Consider the following 21,075-nt stretch of genomic DNA (forward strand, 5'->3'; position numbering starts at 1 on the left):
TAGTTCTCAGTGAATGTTAGTTAGAATTCCGTTTACGGCATTCCATTATTTAAATAGCACTATCTTAGCCCCGCCCCACCCCACCCAGCTCACTGCTGCCCTGATGCCCTAATTATTCGATTCCCTTCCCCTCCCAGCTCCCCCAGATCCTCACCAAGGCCCGGCTCAGTTCCCCAAGTCTCCACGAAGGCATCCCCTGCCATTCTCACCCCCTCTCACTTCAGCTCAGTCTGAAACCCTGCAATTAGTATTAAGTTACATACAATACAGGGTGAAATCGTATATAATTAAGTGCTACGTTGTAAACCTTAAACTATATCTATTGCTCACTCATTATCCGGGGATTGGGAGACCTGGAGGGGAGCCCTGAACTCTGCTACCTACCTTCCCTGAGCCTCTGTTTCCTTGTCTGTAAAAAGGGGATGTTAATAAGGTCTGTCTTACAGGTCTACTCTAAGAGTTAACCAGGGGAAAAGTGGAAGTCATTAAGGATCCTTTTCTTGCTTCTTATTACTGATTCCCCATCTGGATTACAAATTTCTGGAGTGTAGAACTGTGGGGAATGGGGGGACCAACCATCATGTGGGAAGCCTGGAGCCCTGGGCCCCAGTCTCAGCTTCCACATCTTCCAGCTCTGTGATGGTAACCGCTGAGGATGACCAAGCGCCCACCCAGTTAACTCTCACCCTGGTCAGATGCCAGACACCTCTCTCCCTGGCACGGCATATTTCACTTTGCTGAGGCTTTATTTCTCAGACTATAAAACGTGGAGTGTGAGAGGGAGTGAGTATTAATTAATATTTAAGACTTCCCCCTGGAGTAGGAAATGGCAACCCACTCCAATATTCTTGCCTGGAAAATCCCCTGGACAGAGGACCCTGGCTGGCTGCAGTCCATGAAGTGGCAAAGAATCAGACAAGACTGAGCACGCACACACATCAGACACCCTGCAAACATGGGAGAACCTGGTAAAGTACCAAGTTTATCATCATGGTCTTTCAGCAAACGCTGATCAAGTGTTACGGTGTGGCTGTTACCTACGCAATGAGGATTTAACAAAAAACTTCAACCCAGTGGGTAGCCAGATCCCAGCATGTCTGTAGACTGTATCCAACCCTCAGTCAGGGGTTGACCCTCACAACTCTGCTCCCCATTCCGGTTCTGAGGGATGTGAATGGCACCCCCTACTGTCAGGCACTCAGTCAAGCAACACACTGACCGGGGGTCTATAATTTAGGGAATGGCCTGCAGGGGGGTCTGGGGACACCCATTCAATTGAATGCATAAGGGTATTTTTCTGGGAAGAGAGTCCATCACTTTCATCAGATTCCCAAGGGCATCTGAGGCCAAAGAAAGGAGACAATTGATATGCTGTGCTGTGCATAGTGGCTCAGTCATGTCCAACTCCTCTGTCCATAGGATTCTCCAGACATTAATACTGGAGTTGCCATGCCCTCCTCCAGGGTTTCTTCCCGAACCAGGAATTGAACAGCAGTCTCCAGCCCTGCAGGCAGGTTCTTTACCAGCTGAATTACCAGGGAAGCCCCAAGAGATTAAAACAAGAATATATAAAATGCGATGCCAGGGATCTGAAGAAGGGTACTGGGGAGGCTCCTGAGGGCACAGCACAGCCAGGCTCAAATCCTTGGGAGTCACCTGAAAGACTCACTCACTCACTCACTTTCCCACTCTAGGTCCAATCCATCAGCGTCATGTGAAAAATACCACGTATTCCCCAAACTGACCACTTCTCCCCACCTCCCTGCTACCACGCTGGTTCAGGACTCCTCACTGTCCTCTTGCTCCTGCCCTCCTGTCCACCGTCCATTCTCCCTGCAACAGCCGGGGAGTCCTGATGAAAGGGAAGCCGAATCCTTTCACTTCTCTGCTCTGGACTCCACATGGATTCCCAGCGGCCACCGGGCCTCCATCCACGTCTCTGACTGCCTCATCACTCCGGTAGCCGAAACACCCAGCCTGTGCCCACCCACCCATGGGCTTTTGACTCACCATCCTTCCCTCGGGTAAATACCCAGATTCACCTCCTTCAAGGTTGGTCTCAGATCCTACCTTCTGGGCGACGTCCTCCCCAGGCATCGTATTTAAAATTCCAGGGACTTTCCTGGTGGTCCAGGGATTACAAAGCCAAGCTTCCAATCCAGGGAGTGGGGGTTCAGTCTCTGGTTGGGGAACCAAGATTCCACATGCCACGAGGACTGAGCCCAGGTGTCACAACTAAAGAGTCTGCGAGCCACAACAAAGATCAACCAAACCCCAATGCAGGCAAAAATAAATATTTTTAAAAATCGCAAGCCATGAACACACACACACACACACACACACACACACACACACGTACTCCCAATCCCTCACTAATATAAACTCTCCTTGATCTTATTCATCATGCCTCTTATTACTGGGCCATCCCCCCTGCACTAGAATGTAAATCCCATGAAGGCAGAGACTGTCTGTTTTGATCGCTTTGTGTATTCTAAGCCCCCAGGACAGTGCCTGGCACACAATGGGCCCTCATTAAATGAATAAACAAGGAGACGTTTGAGCTGAGATTTGAAAACTAAATGGTCTGGGGACTTCCCGCTGGTCCAGTGGCTAAGACTCTGTGCTCTAAATGCAGGGGGCCTGGATTCAATCCCTGGTTGGGGAACTAGATCCCACATGTCTAAACTAAAGAGCCCACATGCTGCAAGGAAGATGGCATAGCTTCTCTCATAGCTCAGTTGAATCTGCCTGCAGTGCAGGAGACCCAGGTTGGATCCCTGTGTCAGGAAGATCCCCTGAAGAAGGAAATAGCAACCCACTCCAGTACCCTTGCCTGGAAAATCCCATGGACAGAGGAGCCTGGGGGGCTGCAGTCCATGGGGTCGCAATGTTGGGCACGACTTAGCAACTAACACACACAACACACACACACACACACACAAATATTTAAACAAGAAAGTTAAAAGGCTCGCTAGACAACAAGAGAAAGGCATTCCACACAGCAGGAGGAGCGGGAGCTAAGGTTTGGGAGCCTGAAAAAGCCTGAAAGGTTCATGGATCAGTCAGAAGCTGGGTTTGCCTAGAGTGACAGGTGCCGAGGAGGCTCGAGTTAAGTGCGGCAAATGGTCTAAGGAATTCAGACGTGATGTGAAAGCCAAGTCCTGCTGCCACCATTGTTATCCTTATCATCTTTATCCCTAATGCTGGCCCCAGAGAAATTTGTAGAATTTTATCAATGGCCATATTATTAATTCTCTCTGGGGGAAAAAAATGGAATTGGAAAGAAACGCCTAGAATCAGTTATGCTTAAAGGAGCTCGACAGAGTCTATATTTCAGGGATCACGTACTCCTCTGAGGCCAGAAGATTGGAATTCTCCTAAAGAGGGTTGATTTAGCGAGTGCCAGAGCCTGAGCTGCATTCACGAGCAGCTGAGAGCGTTGGGTTGGTTTCCAGGGCCAGCAGATGTCGGGGACCTGACTTTCTAGGTGTCAAGTCCCATTGGAGAAGAACAATAACTTGGAATGGCTTAATGATGAGGCTGTGAACACGCTGTGTCGGGGGTTCAGAGAGCACTTCTGCACACCTGACTTACTCCATCTGTTCTGCCCCTCCCCCAGCCAAGTGCCACATCTCAACGCAGGGACGATTTATGAGCAACAAGTGAATGTTACAGGTTACTGGAGCCCAGGTTTTGGGCCACTTCAATGACCATTTAAGGTGCTTTTTGTGGGTGTTTGCAAGAATGCTATGCCCTGGGATCATTACTCCCATTTTACAGAGGAGGAAACTGAGGCTTTGAAAGTTGAAGCAAACTGCCCCAAGGCCATGTCCAGGGCAAGATAGTGGACATCTGTTGTTTTTGTCATTTTTTTTTTTCTTTACTACACCACAGGTTATGCAGGATCTTAGCTCCCTGACCAGGTATCAAACCCATGCCCCCTGCAGTGGAAGCTCGGGGTCTTAACCACTGGACCACCAGGGAAGCCCCTATTCATTTTCTTCTAGTTACATCTCCTCGGTTTTCTTTTGGGAAACCACCATCTCTCCTCACTCTCAGCATACATGGTGTGGGTGGAAATCACACTGGTGACCCCTCAAGGGAGAGCACATGACTGAGGCTTGGACAGCCAAGGCCAGGCTAATCTGGCTAGTCTGTCTCCCTGGTCATGTGACTGGTTTAGGGATGTGCCCAAAGTCAGGTCAACAAACTCAAACCAGGGGTCGGTTGAATCTGCTGGAAAAGTCCCTCTCTCTCTTCCCCTGGAATTATTAGCTGATATGAGCTGTGAAGAGGGCGTCCCAGGCGGCGCTAGTGGTAAAGAACCTGCCTGCCAATGCAGGAGATGTAAGAGATTCGGGTTCGATCCCTGGGTCGGGATGATCCCCTGGAGGAAGGCATGTAAGCCCACTCCAGTATTCTTGCCTGGAGAATCCCACAGAGAGAGGAGCTTGGCGGACTACAGTCCATAGGGTTGCACAGAGTCAGACACGACTAAAGTGACTTAGCATGCATGCATGAGCTGGGAGCTATAAGGGCCACCAAAATGAAGAAGCTGTTTTTTTATCAACTGATTAGGTTCACAGTTATAAATGTCCTTCTATGTTCCATGAAGAGCTCCGTCCAAGAGTAACACTAACATAGGGCCAGCAGAATTGAGGACACAGATAGATGACCAGATAGAAACTGGAACTTCTCAACCATGTTTAATCCCTGTATCTAGCCCCGCCTGAAGCCAGCACTACTTGGACTTATAAGTCACAAGAGTTAACACGTTATTTTCTTTACTCAAGCCGCTTGTGTGTGTGTGTGTGTGTGATTTACACTGAGTTCTCAGTGATGCAGTGGTAGAACTAATACTAAGAGGTCTCTGAATCTGAAGTCACTACCAGGCCCTAGCAACAGTGGAGCATTAACAGAGGTTTAAAATAATACCTGAGGGACTTCCCTGGTGGTCCATGGGTCAAGAATCTGCCTTGCAACGCAGGGGATGTGGGTTCAATCCCTGGCTGGGGAACTAAGATCCCACAAGCTGCAAGGCAACTAAACCCACGCCACAGCTACTGAGCTCACGTGCTCTGGAGCCTGAGCCACAACTGGAGAATCCATGGGCCCCAGTGAAAAATCCCCCAGGACAAAATGAAGATCCTGGGTCCCACAACTAACACCCAATACAGCCAAATAAAAAATGAATAAATAAATAAATAAAAACCTTAACGGATGTTCTCAGTGATGGTGCTGTGCTCCCAGAAATCGACGATCCAACTGTCTCTTACAGTAAAAACTCCTACTCTGTCTTCAAAACCCACCCTAGTGTGCTCCCAGCGATCCGGTTTTCCCAGCACGGCACAGTAAGTCCTGAATGCATATTACTTGAATGAAAAAGTATAGTTCTGAGCTTGTACGTTGAGGCTTTTGCTGACATATCAGATGCACTCCCATCCTTAAAACAAGAATAACAGAGACTCCACATTCTGTACGCTTAGGTTGCCCGATCTAAACCAATGGTTGAGACTGCCCCCTAGAGGTGGATCAAAACAACACAAACTGAAGCAAAGTTTCTCATGGCCATGGGTAGACAGAACGACAAAATCACATGCTTATGTGCAAGTCAGATGGATCGTTAAAGGAAGACTTGGTGTTATTTCTCAAATACCTATGCACCATTATTTCCTGCAACCAATGTACACCTTGAGATTTTATACTTTGTTTCAGGTTAGTAGAATATTCATGCAGATCAGGAACCTAGGGTTTCCTCCTGGACTCCGGGACACAGGATGCTGTATCTTTATGAAACCATTTTTTTCTTCCACAGCTGTCTATAAAATCTTTTTCAATAGCCGCTCGAAAAGAATTAACATTTCTTTTTATTCTCAGAAAAATTTTTTTTGTAAGACGGCAATGTGCATTATAAACTATCTTTTAGACAAGCAAACAGAGATTTTCTCTTTTTTTAATCTTGAATGAGCGTGCTTCAAAAAGGAAACTTTATATTAATGCCATAAATGGAAAATCATTATCGCCTGCCATAAACAGAAGGCAAAGAGAAATACAGACCTTCTGAAATAGCATGTGTTTACTGGGCACCTGCAGGGCAATGCAAGCGTGCAAACCACACACGGGGAAGCATAAGGCCCGAAATTCCACATTCACATGACCCCGAGTGGCGGGTGGCGCTGACCTCATTTCCCCAATTCATTCATTCACTCAGTATTTATTGAACAACTCTGGGCACACAGCGAGCACATCAAAGACTCCGCTCTCAAGAAACTTACATTCTAGTGAGAGGAGACAGGTGATTAAAAAAAAACAAAGCGGGGTATAGTATATCAAATGAAGCTCAGTGCTGTGGAAAATAAGAGGTAGTGAAAAACAGAGGGAATAGAAAGTGGAGCTACTATGTTAGCCAGGGGGTCAGAGAAGGCCTCTGGTGAAATGACTTTCAAGAGGAGACTGAAGGAAGTGGAGGAGGAGACCCCTATGGGAATCTGGACAAAGGAGCTTCCAGGTGGCAGGAACAGCACGTGCAAAGGCTCTGAGGTGTGGGTGAAGGCCATGGTGAGGACTCTCGGCTTACTCTGAAGTAGCCAGGAGGCTAGTGGAGGATCTGGAACAGAACTGCCAGGGGCTGAGGCTGTTCCTACCGTCCACCCTGAGGAGAGCTCGGGAGGGGACGCAGGCCTGCGGGGCCCCCGGGCAAGCCCAGTTGTACAGACAGCCTCTGAGTGTTTGCCAGGCTGGTACTAAACTGACTCAGGGCGGTTGTTGCCTGTCAGAACCTCCAAGCCCACAGCACCATCACTTGGCCTGATGAGAGGAGAGACGTCACCTGGGTGGAATTTTCCCTCCAGTCTCCGCCTCCACTTGGTTTGCATCCGAGAACTTTTTATATATATATATATATATATATATATATATATATATATATATATATATAAAGAGTAGCTTCTTTTTTAAATTTTTTATTAGTTATTTTGGACTGCACTGGGTCTTTGTTGCTGTGGGCAGGCTTTCCCCTAGCTGTGATGAGCAGGGCTACTCTCTACTTGTGGTAGAAGGAATTCTCATCGCGGTGGCTTCTCCCGCGGAGCACAGGCTCTAGGGTGCTGGGGTTCAGCAGTTGTGGCTCACGGGCTTAACTGCTCCATGGCCTGTGTGATCTTCCTGGACCAGGGATCGGACCCACGTCCCCTGCCTTGGCAGGTGGATGCTTAACCACTGGACCACCAGGGAAGTCCACTGAAAATTTCCTTCTAAAGGAATGGACCTCTTGCCAAGTGCATCCATCAGCAGGACCTTCCCTAACTCTTCCTGCCCAGCAAGCAGGGCTGCCAGAGTGGACGCTCTCCTCCCAGGACCGTCCCCTCCCCACCCCCTGAAGATGGGGGAGCCCGCCCCATAGATCCAACAGAGATTCCTTGAGCTTCTCCTATGGGGTGGGTGCTGCGCTAAGGGCCAGAGACAATGATCAATAATCTGGCTACACCACCCTCCTGACCTCATTCCCACCCCGCACAACCCTTCAGCTCAGCAGCCCTTGTGACTGTTTCTCCAAGAGGCCGTGCCTCTTTCCTCTCAGGGCCGGGGCACTTGCGGTCTCCCAGGCCGGGAATGCTTCCTCTTGCTCACAGGCACTTGGAAGGGGCCCCCGGAAGGGCCCCTTCTGCCTGTACCCGGCTTTCTCAGCCTCCTCGACGTGGCTGCGGCACTTCCCCACTCTGGAATTACCTCTGTTTGTTTGTGGTTCCCCTACTGGGATGGCAGGCCCATGGGGGCAGAGGCGGTGAATTTGTGGAAAGGCAGGGATGAGGACGGAGAAGGCAATGGCAACCCACTCCAGTACTCTTGCCTGGAGAATCCCATGGACGGAGGAGCCTGGTGGGCTGCAGTCCATAGGGTTGCAAAGAATCGGACATGACTGAGCGACTTCACTTTCACTTTTCACTTTCATGCATTGGAGAAGGAAATGGCAACCCACTCCAGTGTTCTTGCCTGGAGAATCCCAGGGATGGGGGAGCCTGGTGGGCTGCCGTCTATGGGGTTGCACAGAGTCGGACAAACTGAAGTGACTTAGCAGCAGCAGCAGCAGGGATGAGGAGTAAAAGAAGGAGATGAAGGCAGGAAGATCAGCTCCTTGTCCTCAAGGAACTAGAGGAGCGGTGACTGACAGACATTCTCTGAGGCGGTGGTGGGGGTGCTGGCCCGGGAGCGGTGGGTGGAGAGGATGGGAGCCCGGGGTTGCTCGGGGCCAAACGGGCTCTACAGAGGAGAGGTCAGGACACCGGCTGCAGGGAGCTCAGAGGCGGGTGGGGACAGGCAGAGGAGGGACAGGGCGGGCATCCGGGAGGAGCAGTGTGTACAAAGGCCCAGCACCAGGAGACCCGGGAGCCGTCCTGAGGCTGGGATGCAGAGGAGTGGTCAGGGCACACTGGTGATCCCCTGGCTTCTGACATTTCCAGGCCAGCGCAAAGCCTGATGAGGGGCAAAACCTGTTTGTGCTGATGACGGGTGCTAAGCGGTGGGGAAGCCAGGTGGGGAGTGAAATGTCCTGCTCAAGTCTAGGGTGGTGCAGTGGGTGGAGCTCAGGGTCCCCGAATAGATGTCTTACACCTAGTCAAGATTTCTGCCGTGAGGTCCTGGAGATCCAGGCATGTGAAGGGGACGACGGTTCACCTCTGTGTCGTCCCTGGCCACGTGGGACTGGGATCTTTTCCTCCCCGCCCAGTCCCCCTCTTCTCCCTCCTCCCCTTCTCCCTCTAGGTTGACTGAGCACTTCCTCTTCAACACGGGGACTGGTTCCTTTGCCTCTTGGAGCAGATGGTCTAGGGAGGAAGAGCAACTATAAGTAAAGAGCCCCACCACCAAATGTACATCATCAACCATTTCTGGAGGTGGGTGAGTGACACCTTATTGTTGTCCAGTCGCTAAGTTGTGTCTGACCCTTTGGGACCCCAAGGACTGTAGCACACCAGGCTCCTCTGTCCTTCACTGTCTCCCAGAGTTTGCTCAAACTCACATCCATCGAGTCAGTGATGCCATCCAACCATCTCATCCTCTGCCACCCCCCTCTCCTCCTGCCTCTAATCTTTCCCAGCATCGGGGTCTTTTACAACGAGTTGTCTCTTCACATTAGGTGGCCAAAGGATTGGAGCTTCAGCTTCAGCATCAGTCCTTCCAGCGAATATTCAGGATTGATTGGTTTTCAGAGGGAAACATGACTGTGGCTGGGAGGTTAGCTGATGCTCCATGGAGGGATGACAACAGAACTGCAGCGTGAAGGATGAACTAGTTAATCTAGGGGCGCAGAGGTGTGTGTGTTCTCAGCAAAGTGGATGCACATGTGAAGGCCACGCAGTGAGAGCAAACAGAGTAAGAGGGACAGGGAGTGACAGAGGGGCTGGAGCTGGGGGTCAGGGAGCCAGGCGGATGACTCGGGACCGGGTGGGCAAGACCATCAAAGCCACGTGGCCCGCAGAAGGGAGTTTTGCTCTTAACCCCAGACCAACGGGAAGCTGCATGGGGTTACTGGGGCAGGGGGCGATGTTGGGATGAGAGGTTGGAATGAAAGTCAGCGGAAGTGGGTGCTAGGGGGCGCTGGGAGGATGCTCCTGTGGGTGATCAGACAAGAGTGTCGGCAACAAGGACAAGGCAGGGAGAACATATTTTCAACGTGAGGACGGAGGACTGGGTGATAGTCTGGAAAAAGGCGGCAAGGAAGGACAAGGCAGTGAGGATGACTCTGCCGCATCTCTGGTGGTTCAGTGGTAAAGAATCCACCTGCCAATGCAGGGGACCAGGGTTCAATCCCTGGGTCGGGAAGATCCTCTGGAGAAGAAAAAGGCAACCCACTCCAGTTATTCTTGCCTGGAAAGCTGTAGCCTGGTGGGCTACAGTCCATGGGGTCACAAAGAGTCGGACACGACTTAGCGACTGAGCAACCAACCAACTACAGCTTCTGGCCTGTGTAACTAGAGGGATGGGAGTGCCCTTCTCAGGGAGGCCAAGGCTGGAGGCAGGGCTGAGCTGGGTTTGGGGCAGTCGGGTGGAGACACTGTGGCACCCAAGAGGAGCAGTTCATAGGCTGGCAGTGGACATCCAGGTCTGGGATCCACTTCACAGCACAATTAAGATGACCCTTCCTCCCTGATCACCCCCACCCCAGGCTGGGTTACACCCTCCATTCAGCTGTGTTCTGGCAGCATCTTCACAGACCCTTCTCTGTTGGAGCATTGATCCAAGCCACCATGGACATGGGGCTAGATGTGTATAGCGGACGTGAGCCCACGTCACCCACTCACACTCTAGCTGCTGGGAGCTGTGTCCCTTCCCAGGGAGAAGCCTCTCTCACGCCGGGTTATGTCTGATCTCTGATACTGACTCGTGACAAAGGAACAGAGACCCAGGCTCCTTGCCTCGACTAGGGGCATCTCTGCAGGGCCACCCATCCCCACAGCTCCCTGTGGGATCAGCACGGCTGGCATCACAGTTCAGCTCCTCCCTGTGCCTAGTCCTACTTCTCTCATCCACAAAGGCATTGTTCCTGAGTGTGTGTGCTCAGATGCTCAGTTGTGTCCAACTCTTTGTGACCCTATGGACTATAGCCCAACAGGCTCCTCTGCCCGTGGGATTCTCCAGGCAAGAATACTGGAGTGGGTTGCCATTTCCTCCTCCAGTTGTTCCTGAGAGCCCCCGCCCACCCCCCAGCCCCCAATCAGCCTCCTGCACACACAATTCCATCCCAGAGTCTGCATCCTGGGAACCTACATCAGTTACTTGACCATGAACTCGCAGGCCAGGGCTGAGTCAATTACATCAAAGACCATTGGTAAATACATTTTGAATTGAATGAACAATCCTGGCTTAGCCAGGATGTCCCACAGTGGTGATGAGTTCAAACAGGACAGACCCAAGTCCCCAGAAATGAACTCTTCAGACCACAGGGCTCAATATTTAATTTGGAAACACGATTGCCGTGAAGGTATGCAGCATAGGTCCAGAATTCCCAGACCTTCATTCGTCAGCTAAATAGCCAAGTTGGGTGTTCAGGGCTCGGCTGTGAAGCCAGGCACCTGGGTAAGAATCCCATCCAGCTTGTTTGAGTGAGAAATGACGCTGGTGCCCGAGTTTCCTCAGCTGTCAAACTGAGATGTGGTCCTAGGGACATGCATCATAATAGCCCCAAAGCAGAAGCTGCCCAACCGTCCATCAATGGGTGAAAGGAAAAACAGGCTGTGACATATCCATACAATGGGAAATCTCTTGGCAGGCAGATTCTTTACCACTGAACCATCCGGGAAGCCTAATGCAAGGCATGCGGGATCTTAATTCCCTGAACAAGGATTGAACCTGTGCCACCTGCAGCATAAACTCGGAGGCTTAATCACTGGACCACCAGGGAAGTCCAGGAACTGCACACATTAAAATGGTGGATTTAGTGTTACGTAAATTAAGTATCTCAATTTAAAAAGGGGGAAAAAAAGTGGGATGGTGATTAAAAGCACCCACTTTATAAACACAAAACTTTTAAAATACTGCCAGCTGTGTAATACATTCTTGATAAAGGTTAGCAATGAAGATGATGCTGATGGGAAACATTTCAAAGTTTCTAATTATGAGTGCACAAAATCTAAACTTGAAGTTTAGACCCTAGACCCAGTTCCCTGAGCTAACCAGGAAGGCAATTTATACAAAGTAAACACCCACCTGAAATTCAGGCAAAGAAAAGATGACGTAACTTTTCAGAGGCTACAACTTTCCTTTTCCCAGGAGAGTGTAGGAACAGGAGAGCAGCTGGCTGTGGGATCCCGTCTGTCTCAGGAGCGGGGCTGTGATCACACTCTCCCAACAGGTGCCAGGCTAGTGACAAACACAGCCTTGGTCGTGCACCAGCCCTTGAATGCACTGTCGAGCGTGTCAGGCAAGGATGCTGCCAGGCTGGTGGCAGAAGGGTCTCGATGATGGAGGAGTTGGTCTGCTCTAATAAAAACAGTGATTTTAGAATGTCTCGACTGGTGTGTTTGTCAGAAGAGGATGACTTGTAACTGGTGAGGAGGGCTAGGAATAGAAGCTGGCTGACAGGGGAGAACCCAGGCGTGCAGGCTGCGGGAGAGCTGCATTTCATTTGTGCTAATCTATTCCCAGGAGGAAAGGAAGGGAAGGGGACCATCTCTCTCAGCCCCGAAAGTAGCCCGTGTCTCCCCCAAAATGTGGGTTCTTAAGAGCAGAACCTGAGTGCGTGCTAAGTTGCTTCAGTCGTGCCGACTCTTTGCAACCCTCTGGACTGTAGCCTGCCAGGCTCCTCTGTCTATGGGATTCTCCAGGCAAGAATCCTGAGTGGGTTGCCATGCCCTCCTCCAGGGAATCTTCCTGACCCAGAGGTCGAACCTGCAACCCTTGTGTCTCCTGCATTGCAGGTGGGTTCTTTCCTGCTGAACCACCAGGGAAACCCAAGAGTGGAACAGCAGCCCACAAACTCCCTGGTCTCTTGGCTTTCTGCTCATTCCTTCCAACCCAGAGCCCGCCACTGCGCTTTGCTCTAAAGCACAGATCCCCGTGGCCTCCCTCATTAAAAACCTGCCACGGCTGGTGAGGAAGCTGACAGAGGCACTTCAGGGAGCGGCGTGGCAGTCTCCACTAAAATGAGACAAAACAAAACCCCGCCTAGCTTCAATCTACTCAGACCCAGTCAGTTCAATCCCTGGAATCTACCAGAGAGACCCACACAGGTGCTGGAGGAGGAATGTGCAAAATGCTAATGCCCTCCATCTGGAAAACGGCTGAATAACCCACAGTCTGTCCGTAACATACGGTGACAAGTTTTTAAAAAGCTAGGTTTGCTTGTAACACCGAGGGCGGATCTCTAAGACACAGTTCAGGGAAGAGGGGCAAATGACAAGTGACAAAAGCACATGAGGCACATTCATTATGTTCCCATTTTGTTAAAATACATACACTCCCAAGATACTGCACGTAGTTTATGGATTCGCTGGGGTATGTGGATGCACAGAGAAAGGTCTGGAAGGAGGCATGCCCAGCCTGGGACAACAGTTACTCCAGGAGGGGAAGACTGGGATTGGGAAGGGGTGGCAACTGGCAAAAGGGATTGTAGGCTGATCTAACAGGTTAAAAATATTTTCTTAGAGAATTTTGTTTCTTATATAACCTGCGTAACTAACGACCTCCATCCACCCTACTTCTCTTCTCAAAAAAGAATCAATGGTACTACATTTCAGATAGATACAGCTTGACAGGATTTTCCTCTGAATTCCAGAATCCCATATTCAGCTACCTTCATTATTATTATTATTGGCCATCCCTCTTAGTTCCCCAAAGAGAGGCTGGACCCATGCCTGTTGCCTTGAGACTTCAGAGTCTTAACCACTGGACTGCCAGAGAAGTCCACTCTGGCTATTTGATTGAGGTCTTCGTTGCGTTGAAGTTGAATCTCTGATCTTCCTCCTAAAACTCATCTCCACTCTCTTTCCCATCGCAGGAGAAGACCAGTCTCTCTGCTTTTCAGACCAAAACTTAAAGTCCTTCTTGATTCCTCTCTTTCCAGGTCCATATCCGGGTCCAACCACAGATCCAAGTGACTCCATCTTCACAAAGCTTGCACTCCCTGCCTTCCCTTCTCCTCCACTGCTGCCCCCCAGCCCGAGTCACTGTCACCTCCACAGCCTTTCTGCAGCAGCCCTGATGGGTCTCCCCATCTGCCCTTCCCCACTGTCTACTCTCCCCACATAGCCAGGAAGCGTATCCTGCTAAAATCTGTCAGGTCCTGGCCCTCTGTCAGTGAAAATGTTCCCATGAGTCCCTTCCCACTCATTCTAAAGCCTGTGTGTGTTCAGTCACCTCAGTTGTGTCTGACTCTTTGCGACCCTATGGACTGTAGCCCACCATGCTCCTCTGTCCAGGGGATTGTCCAGGCAAGAATACTGGAGTGGGTTGCCATGCCCTCCTCCAGGCATCTTCCCGACCCAGGGATCAAACCAGCATCTCAAGTCTCCTGCACCGGCAGGTGGGTTCTTTACCACTAGCATCACCTGGGAAGCCCGCAAGTTCTTACAGATGGCCACAAGGCTCTGTACGCCTGGCTTTTACCCCTGTCCTCACCTCCCACCACCCTGCCCCTCATCCCCCTTAATTCAGCCACACAAGCGCCAACCTCAGGCCTTTCATTTTTGCTGTCTTCTCTGCCCAAAGCTCTCCCCTTGCCCCTCCTTTAGTCTCTGCCCAAGGGCCTATGTGACATAACAACCCTCCTAGCAGCGCCCCCACCCTGCTTCCCTGCCTTTTTGTTTCCCCCCTCTGACTCCCTTCATCTTTTACCTGCCTATTTGTTTAGTGCCTACCTCTAACTGCTAGGAGTTGAATGCCACAAATGTGCAGATTTGTGCCTGTTCTGTTCACTGCAGAACCAACAGGACCCAGGGCAGTGGCTGGCACACAGCAAGTCATTGACAAATATTTGCCAAATGGACGAACGAACAAGCCATGCTTTCTCGATCGGACCCCAGCTTCATAACCCCATTTGCTCCCAATATTCCCCTTCTATCACAGTAAACTACCTGCTGGTCCCCCACTTGCCTGGATGTGCGCATATGCCTGTACCTGTTCTTACCGATTGGCCCTTCCCTCAATCCTCTTCTCCACTATTCAAGTTTCGACGTCATTTTCCCCTTGGAACCCTGGTCAATCTACCTTTCGCTCCCTACCCTGTCAACAAGTAAAAGACTATCTCCGCTGGGGGTCCTCCCTGGCAGTCCGATGGTTAAGGCTTTGCCTTCCAACTCAAGGGGTGCAGGTTTGAACCCTGGTCAGGGAGCTAAGATTCCCACGTGCCTTGTGGTCAAAAGACCTAAACATACAGCAGAAATAATATTGTAACGAATTCAATAAAGACTTTACAAAATGGTCCACAACAACAACAACAAAAAACCTTCTCTAAAAAAAGTCTTTCTCCTCTGGATTCCTGTGCCTTTCCCATTGTTTCTGAGTTAATTAACTGGTAACATCAATAGAACTGATTGGTCTATACTGGCCATCTGTGGTTTACCTATATCTCATTCAATCATCACACCAACAGATAAAATAGGTAGCATCACCTCCATTTTATACTAATAGTTATGGAAACAGAGGCAGAGAGTCAGCAGCGAAAAAGTGGCAGAACTGGAATCTGAACCCAGTTTTACTGGACTCCAAAGTCTGTGCTTAACCTCTGAAGCATCGGGTCCCTCATCAAAGTTCTGAGTTCTGTGAGGACGAGAGCTGAAGCATCTGCTGAATCACCAAAAAATAAAATAAAATAAGCAAACCAACTAACCAAGAACCTCAGAGTCCTGATCTGGGACTGAACTACGGAGAGTCAAAAGGTGGGTCCTCAAGCTCCCCAGGCTGAGACACAGGCCAGCCCTAACCAATACCACCATAGGGGCCACCCTGGGACCACATGGCCCGATATAAGGAACAGAGCATCAACACCACCAGCTTTGGCATCAGACAAACCAGGGTTAAGTCCTGGTTCCTCTACTTACTTGCCGTGTGACTCTGGGTCTCCCTTTCACTTGTAAAATGTACAAATGACACGGGGCAGGACGCAGGACATCGCTGGCCCCACGGCCACCAGGTCATAGCCCGAGACTCCTGGAGGTCACGTCCAGACAGTGTTGACCCCAGTGCTGCTTGGAGCAGGCACCTGACCCAAGCAGGGCCAGTAGTTGGGTTAGTCATTCAGCCGTGTCTGACTCTTTGCAACCCCACAGGGGTAGCCAGCCAGGCTCCTCTGTCCATGGGATTATCCAGGCAAGAATACCAGAGCGGGTTGCCATTCCTTTCTCCAGACGATCTTCCCAACCCAGGGATCGAACCCGGGTCTCGCATGGCAGGCAGATTCTTTACTGTCTGAGCTACAGGGAAGTCCCCATGCAGGGCCAGTAATCCTGGGGAATTGGGATGAACAGGCTCAGGGAAGATCTGACTGCTTTCTCGAAAAGGGGAACATGAGCTCAGAGTTGCTAGTGGGACAACTGTCTAGTAGGTGAACCAAGAAACAGAAAGCTCGTTCGCACCAGGTGAGAAGAAGGATACAGGGACTTCCCTGGTGGTCCAGTGGCTAAGACTCCAAGCACCCAATGTAGGGGCTTGGGTTCCATCCCTGGCCAGGGAACTAGATCCCACATGCTGCAACTAAGGCCTGGTATAGCCAAATAAATAAATATTAAAAAATTTTTAAAAGGATAGATACTGACAGATGTAAAGATAAGAGCCATAGAGGACTTTCTGGAACCCAGAGGGCCCCAGGCACTGATTCACCATTCTTGACACCGTTTTGTCATCATGCCACCCAGGAACATCACTGCCCTTGGCTTCTGGGGAGCACCTCCCCTTTAGAGCCTTTTAATGAAGTAATATGGGCTTCCCTGGTGGCTCAGTGATAAAGAATGTATTTGCAATGCAGGAGACATGGGTTCAATCCCTTGGTCAGGAAGATCCCCTGGAGAAGGAAATGGCAACCCACTCCAGAATTCTTGCTGGAAAATTCCCTGGACAGAGGAGCCTGGTGGGCTACAGTCCATGGGGCTGAAAAACAGTAGGACACGACTTAGTGGCTAAACAACAACAACGATGAAGTAATACAGTCCTTGTTCTGCAAAAGCTAGATGGAGTTTAGTTTTAAAACCAAGTCCTAAGTAAGACAAATGCTTACCTTACAGACTTGTTATAAGAAAAATAAAAATAATATATGAAAAATGCTTACCTCAGTGCCTGGCCTATAAATAACACCCAATACATGGTTGCTAATATTATTATTATAATCAAGTTACAAGGACAGACTATTACAGGAACTAGACAGATTAATCATCCTGCTCAGTCACTTAAATTACTCTCCCCTGAAGGGTGGCATGCCATGGGGTTCTGTGCTCGGTCCTATCCCAGGTCATAATTTTATCAATGGCCAGATTTGACTGTTGAAGGCTGTTTATTCTGTCTGCAGATGACATCCAGATGGGTGGCACATGGAATAAGCTGGATGACGGAATCTAGGTTCAGGTCAATTTCTACAGGCTAGAGATGGATCAAGAACAGCTTGATAAAATGCATCATGGCCAGGGTAAAGGTCCTATACAAGTGGAGGCATTGGAAAAGTCTGCTTGAGAAAAGTTCACGAGACAAAGGCAGGGTTTTTAGCTAATGTGTTCAGTATGAGCTAACAGGGTGATGTGGCTGCCAAAAGCATGCCACAACCACAGTACACACGATGTGTGTGTTAGAAATTTTGTCAGGATCAGAGGGAAGAAGGAAACTAACACGTTTTGGCACCTACTGTGTGCCAGGCCCCACGTTAACCACTTGACACATTATTGCAATTGACACTTTCATTAACCTATGAGGAGGTTTTATTCCCATTTGACAGCTAAGAAAACTGAGGCTTAGGTGAGTGAAGGGACTTGACCCATGTAGTAGAGAGCAGAGTTAATATGGGAACCCAGTTCTTACTAGAAAGTACACTCCGTCTCCATGGTCTATACTGATCTGTTCATAGTTGGAATACTCAGTTTAGTTCTGACAGTGTATTTTTAGAGAAAAATGAACTTGCCCAGATGAAAGTGATCAGGAAGGTGAAAATTCTTAATAAGAAGTCACCTTGAGCCTGAATCAAGTTGGCAAGACCAAGAGCAAGTACACACAGCAGCCTTTCCTACCCAAGTCCATAGAAATGATACCATTTAAAATGCATAAGGAACTTTCTTGGTGATCCAGTGGTTAAGAATCTGCCTTCCAACAGAGGGGAATCAGTTCGTTTGATCCCTGGTCTGGGAATTAAGATGCCATGGAGCAACTAAGCCCATGTGCTGCAACTAATGAGCCCCTAGGCTCCGGAGACCACAACTAGAGAAAAGCCCACGCACCTCAGCAAAAGACGCCACTTGCTGCAAGACCTGGTGCAACCTTCCCTGGTGGCTCAGACAGTAAAGAATCCACCTGCCATGCAGGAGATCCAAGATCCATCGCTGGATCAGGAAGATCCGCTGGAGAAGGAAATGTCAACCCACTCCAGTACTCTTGCCTGGAGAATCCCATGGACAGAGAAGCCTTGCAGGCTATAGTCCCTAGGGTCGCAAAAAGTCGGACATGACTAAGCAGCTAACACTTTGAAGTAAATAAATAAACATTTTTAAAGAACAAAATAAAATTCACAGGAAGATGGGGAGGGGTGATACTACTGGATTTAAAATGTTGAGAAATTCTTGAGAAATACTGGCAGACAGAACAGGATGAATGAAAAGAAACGCAGGCCGAACTGAAAGCTCGGAAGGAGGACTGTGATATGGGAAGGGGGTCTTGGGCTGCTCCAAGCATAGAGGCAACACATTCTCCAGGGAGAGGAGGGGACCTGAGGTCAAAGGTGAAAGAGACGGGTTGAGAATGCCTATGAGGATGCCAAGAAGCGGCTCTTCAATCCATCCAGATTGTAGGAGCTGTGACCGTGGGTCTCTGGGACAGAATGGCAGGATATATCCAGAAGAAAAAGGAAGAATTCTGTGCTCAGAAGACAAACTATTAGCATCACATTTTTTGTGGTAATTTCCACCCCCTGGAAATCACTGGTAGCAAACTCTTGTAAAAAGAAAAAGCATTCACAGAGAACAAAACAGAAAATCACATTACATCAGTTAGTTCAGTTCAGTTGCTCAGTCGTGTCCGACTCTCACATTACATAGAAGAGCACATATTCACAAATTACCAAACATTTCAAGAAAACTCACCCCGTGAGAGGGGCCAACCCAACAAACAAACAATGATAGAAACGGAGACAACAGTGCAAGCAGAGGCATTACATTTTTAATATCAGAAGAATCAGAGAAGGCACTGACTCCTTGAACAACCTACTATGGGAGAGAATAAGAAATCATGAATAAAACATTTAATCATCAAAACTAAAAAAAAAAAATCAAAAGACAACGAAGGGGACTTCCTTGGTGGCACAGTGGATAAGAGTCCGCCTGCCAATGCAGGGGACATGGGTTCAATCCCTGGTCTGAGAAGATTCCACATACTGCAAAGCAACTAAACCCGTGTGCCCCAGCTACTGAAGCCTGCGTGCCTAGAGCCTGTGCGCCACGATAAGAGAAGCCACTGCAATGAGAAGCTCATGCACCACAATGAAGAGTGGCCCCTGCTTGCTGCAACGAGAGAAAGTCCGTGCACAGCAATGAAGATCCAGTGCAACAAAAAAATTAAATAAATAAGTAAATAACTATTTTATAAAGATAATGGAGAACAGAATAGATACAGATATAGAGAAAATTACTGAGTTGGAAGATCAGGCAAAGGCGTTTCCCCAAACACAGGAATAAGGACAAAGAAGTACTGACAAAAACAGGATAGGCTGTTAGCCACTATTAGCAAGCTTTTAGAGACTCTGGCATTCTCAAATATTTTTAGTAGGAGTATAAGTCATTCGGCTTTTTTTATATGGCTATTTCTAGATTTCTTGCCACATGAGTCAAATAAATCCCTATTGTTAACCCAAGGGTCAAAAAATTATACCCCATAGGCCAAATCTGTCCCACCACGCATTTTTTTTTGTCAATAAAGTTTTATTGAAACACAGCCCCACTCACTAATTAACATACTAATATAGCTATTTCCACACTACAATGACAGACTTGAGTAGTTGCGACATAAAATGCTTGCTGATCCCTGGTTTAGGCCATTGTTAGTTGGGTTTCCTGTTCTTTGCAGCCAAATGCACTCCCAACTGAAACAAGGACTAGAATTGTAATAACCAGAAAAAAGTCTAGAAAGATGAACATTCTACCAATAATAGGTTATTTCTAGAGAGGGTTATTAGGTTGGGGTATGTTTGAAGAGCATTTTTTAATTTAGTGAACAAACTTGAAATTTAAAAAAAAATAATGACAGGTAAATTATTTTTAAAATTCACAATTTAATTATTCTAATGAAAGGATAACTGAAGGCTTAATACCAAGGTGGTAAAGAGAGTACATCATGAGGAACGCTGGGCCGGAAGAAGCACAAGCTGGAATCAAGATTGCTGGGAGAAACATCAATAACCTCAGATATGCAGATGACACCACCCTTATGGCAGAAAGTGAAGAGGAACTCAAAAGCCTCTTGATGAAAGTGAAAAGAGTGAAAAGGTTGGCTTGAAGCTCAACATTCAGAAAACAAAGATCATGGCATCTGGTCCCATCACTTCATGGGAAATGGATGGAAAAACAGTGGAAACAGTGTCAGACTTTATTTTGGGGGGCTCCAAAATCACTGCAGATGCTGATTGCAGCCATGAAATTAAAAGACACTTACTCCTTGGAAGGAAAGTTATGACCAACCTTGATAGTATATTAAAAAGCAGAGACACTTCTTTGCCAACAAAGGTCCGTCTAGTCAAGGCTATGGTTTTTCCCGTGGTCATGTATGGATGTGAGAGTTGGACTGTGAAGAAAGCTGATCGCCGAAGAATTGATGCTTTTGAACTGTGGTGTTGGAGAAGACTCTTGAGAGTCCCTTGGACTGCAAGGAGATCCAACCAGTCCATTCTAAAGGAGATCAATCCTGGGTGTTCATTGGAAGGACTGATGTTAAAGCTGAAACTGCAATACTTTGGCCACCTCATGCGATGAGTTGACTCACTGGAAAAGACTCTGATGCTGGGAAAGGTTGGGGGCGGGAGGAGAAGGGGACGACAGAGAATGAGATGGCTGGATGGCATCACCGACTCGATGGACATGAGTTTGAGTGAACTCCGGGAGTTGGTGATGGACAGGGAGGCCTGGCGTGCTGTGATTCATGGGGTCGCGGAGAGTCGGACACGACTGAGTGACTGAACTGAACTGAAAGAGCAAACTATTAATACATTTAAAAACACAGATGAAGAATTCCTTGGTGGTCCAGTGGATAAGAATCCGCCTGCCAGTGAAGGGGACGCGGGTTTGATACCTGGTGAGGGAAGATTCCTCAGCTGTGGGGCAGCTGAGCCCCTGTAACTGAGCCTGTGTGTCGCAACTACTGAAGCCAAAAGCTCTAGAGCCCATGCACCCCGACAAGAGA

At 48.8% G+C, this 21,075-nt stretch overlaps 1 protein-coding gene across 4 annotated transcripts in view; it reads right to left on the bottom strand.

Moving 5' to 3' along the window:
• Positions 1-21,075, bottom strand: part of KATNIP (katanin interacting protein) — a 231,358-nt gene that overhangs the window by 174,852 nt on the left and 35,431 nt on the right. Inside the window, exon 3 of one of the 4 annotated variants that reach the window (XM_055409734.2) lies at positions 11,704-11,976. The exons of the other annotated variants lie outside the window; for them this stretch is intronic. The gene's annotated coding sequence lies outside the window, so the exon portion shown is untranslated. The remainder of the gene's footprint in view (positions 1-11,703; positions 11,977-21,075) is intronic. 4 annotated transcript variants of the gene reach the window in all.

Source organism: Moschus berezovskii, chromosome 27 (assembly GCF_049115385.1).
Source record: "Moschus berezovskii isolate FMDL1 chromosome 27, NW_MosBer_1.0, whole genome shotgun sequence".
Classification (NCBI taxonomy): domain Eukaryota; kingdom Metazoa; phylum Chordata; class Mammalia; order Artiodactyla; family Moschidae; genus Moschus; species Moschus berezovskii.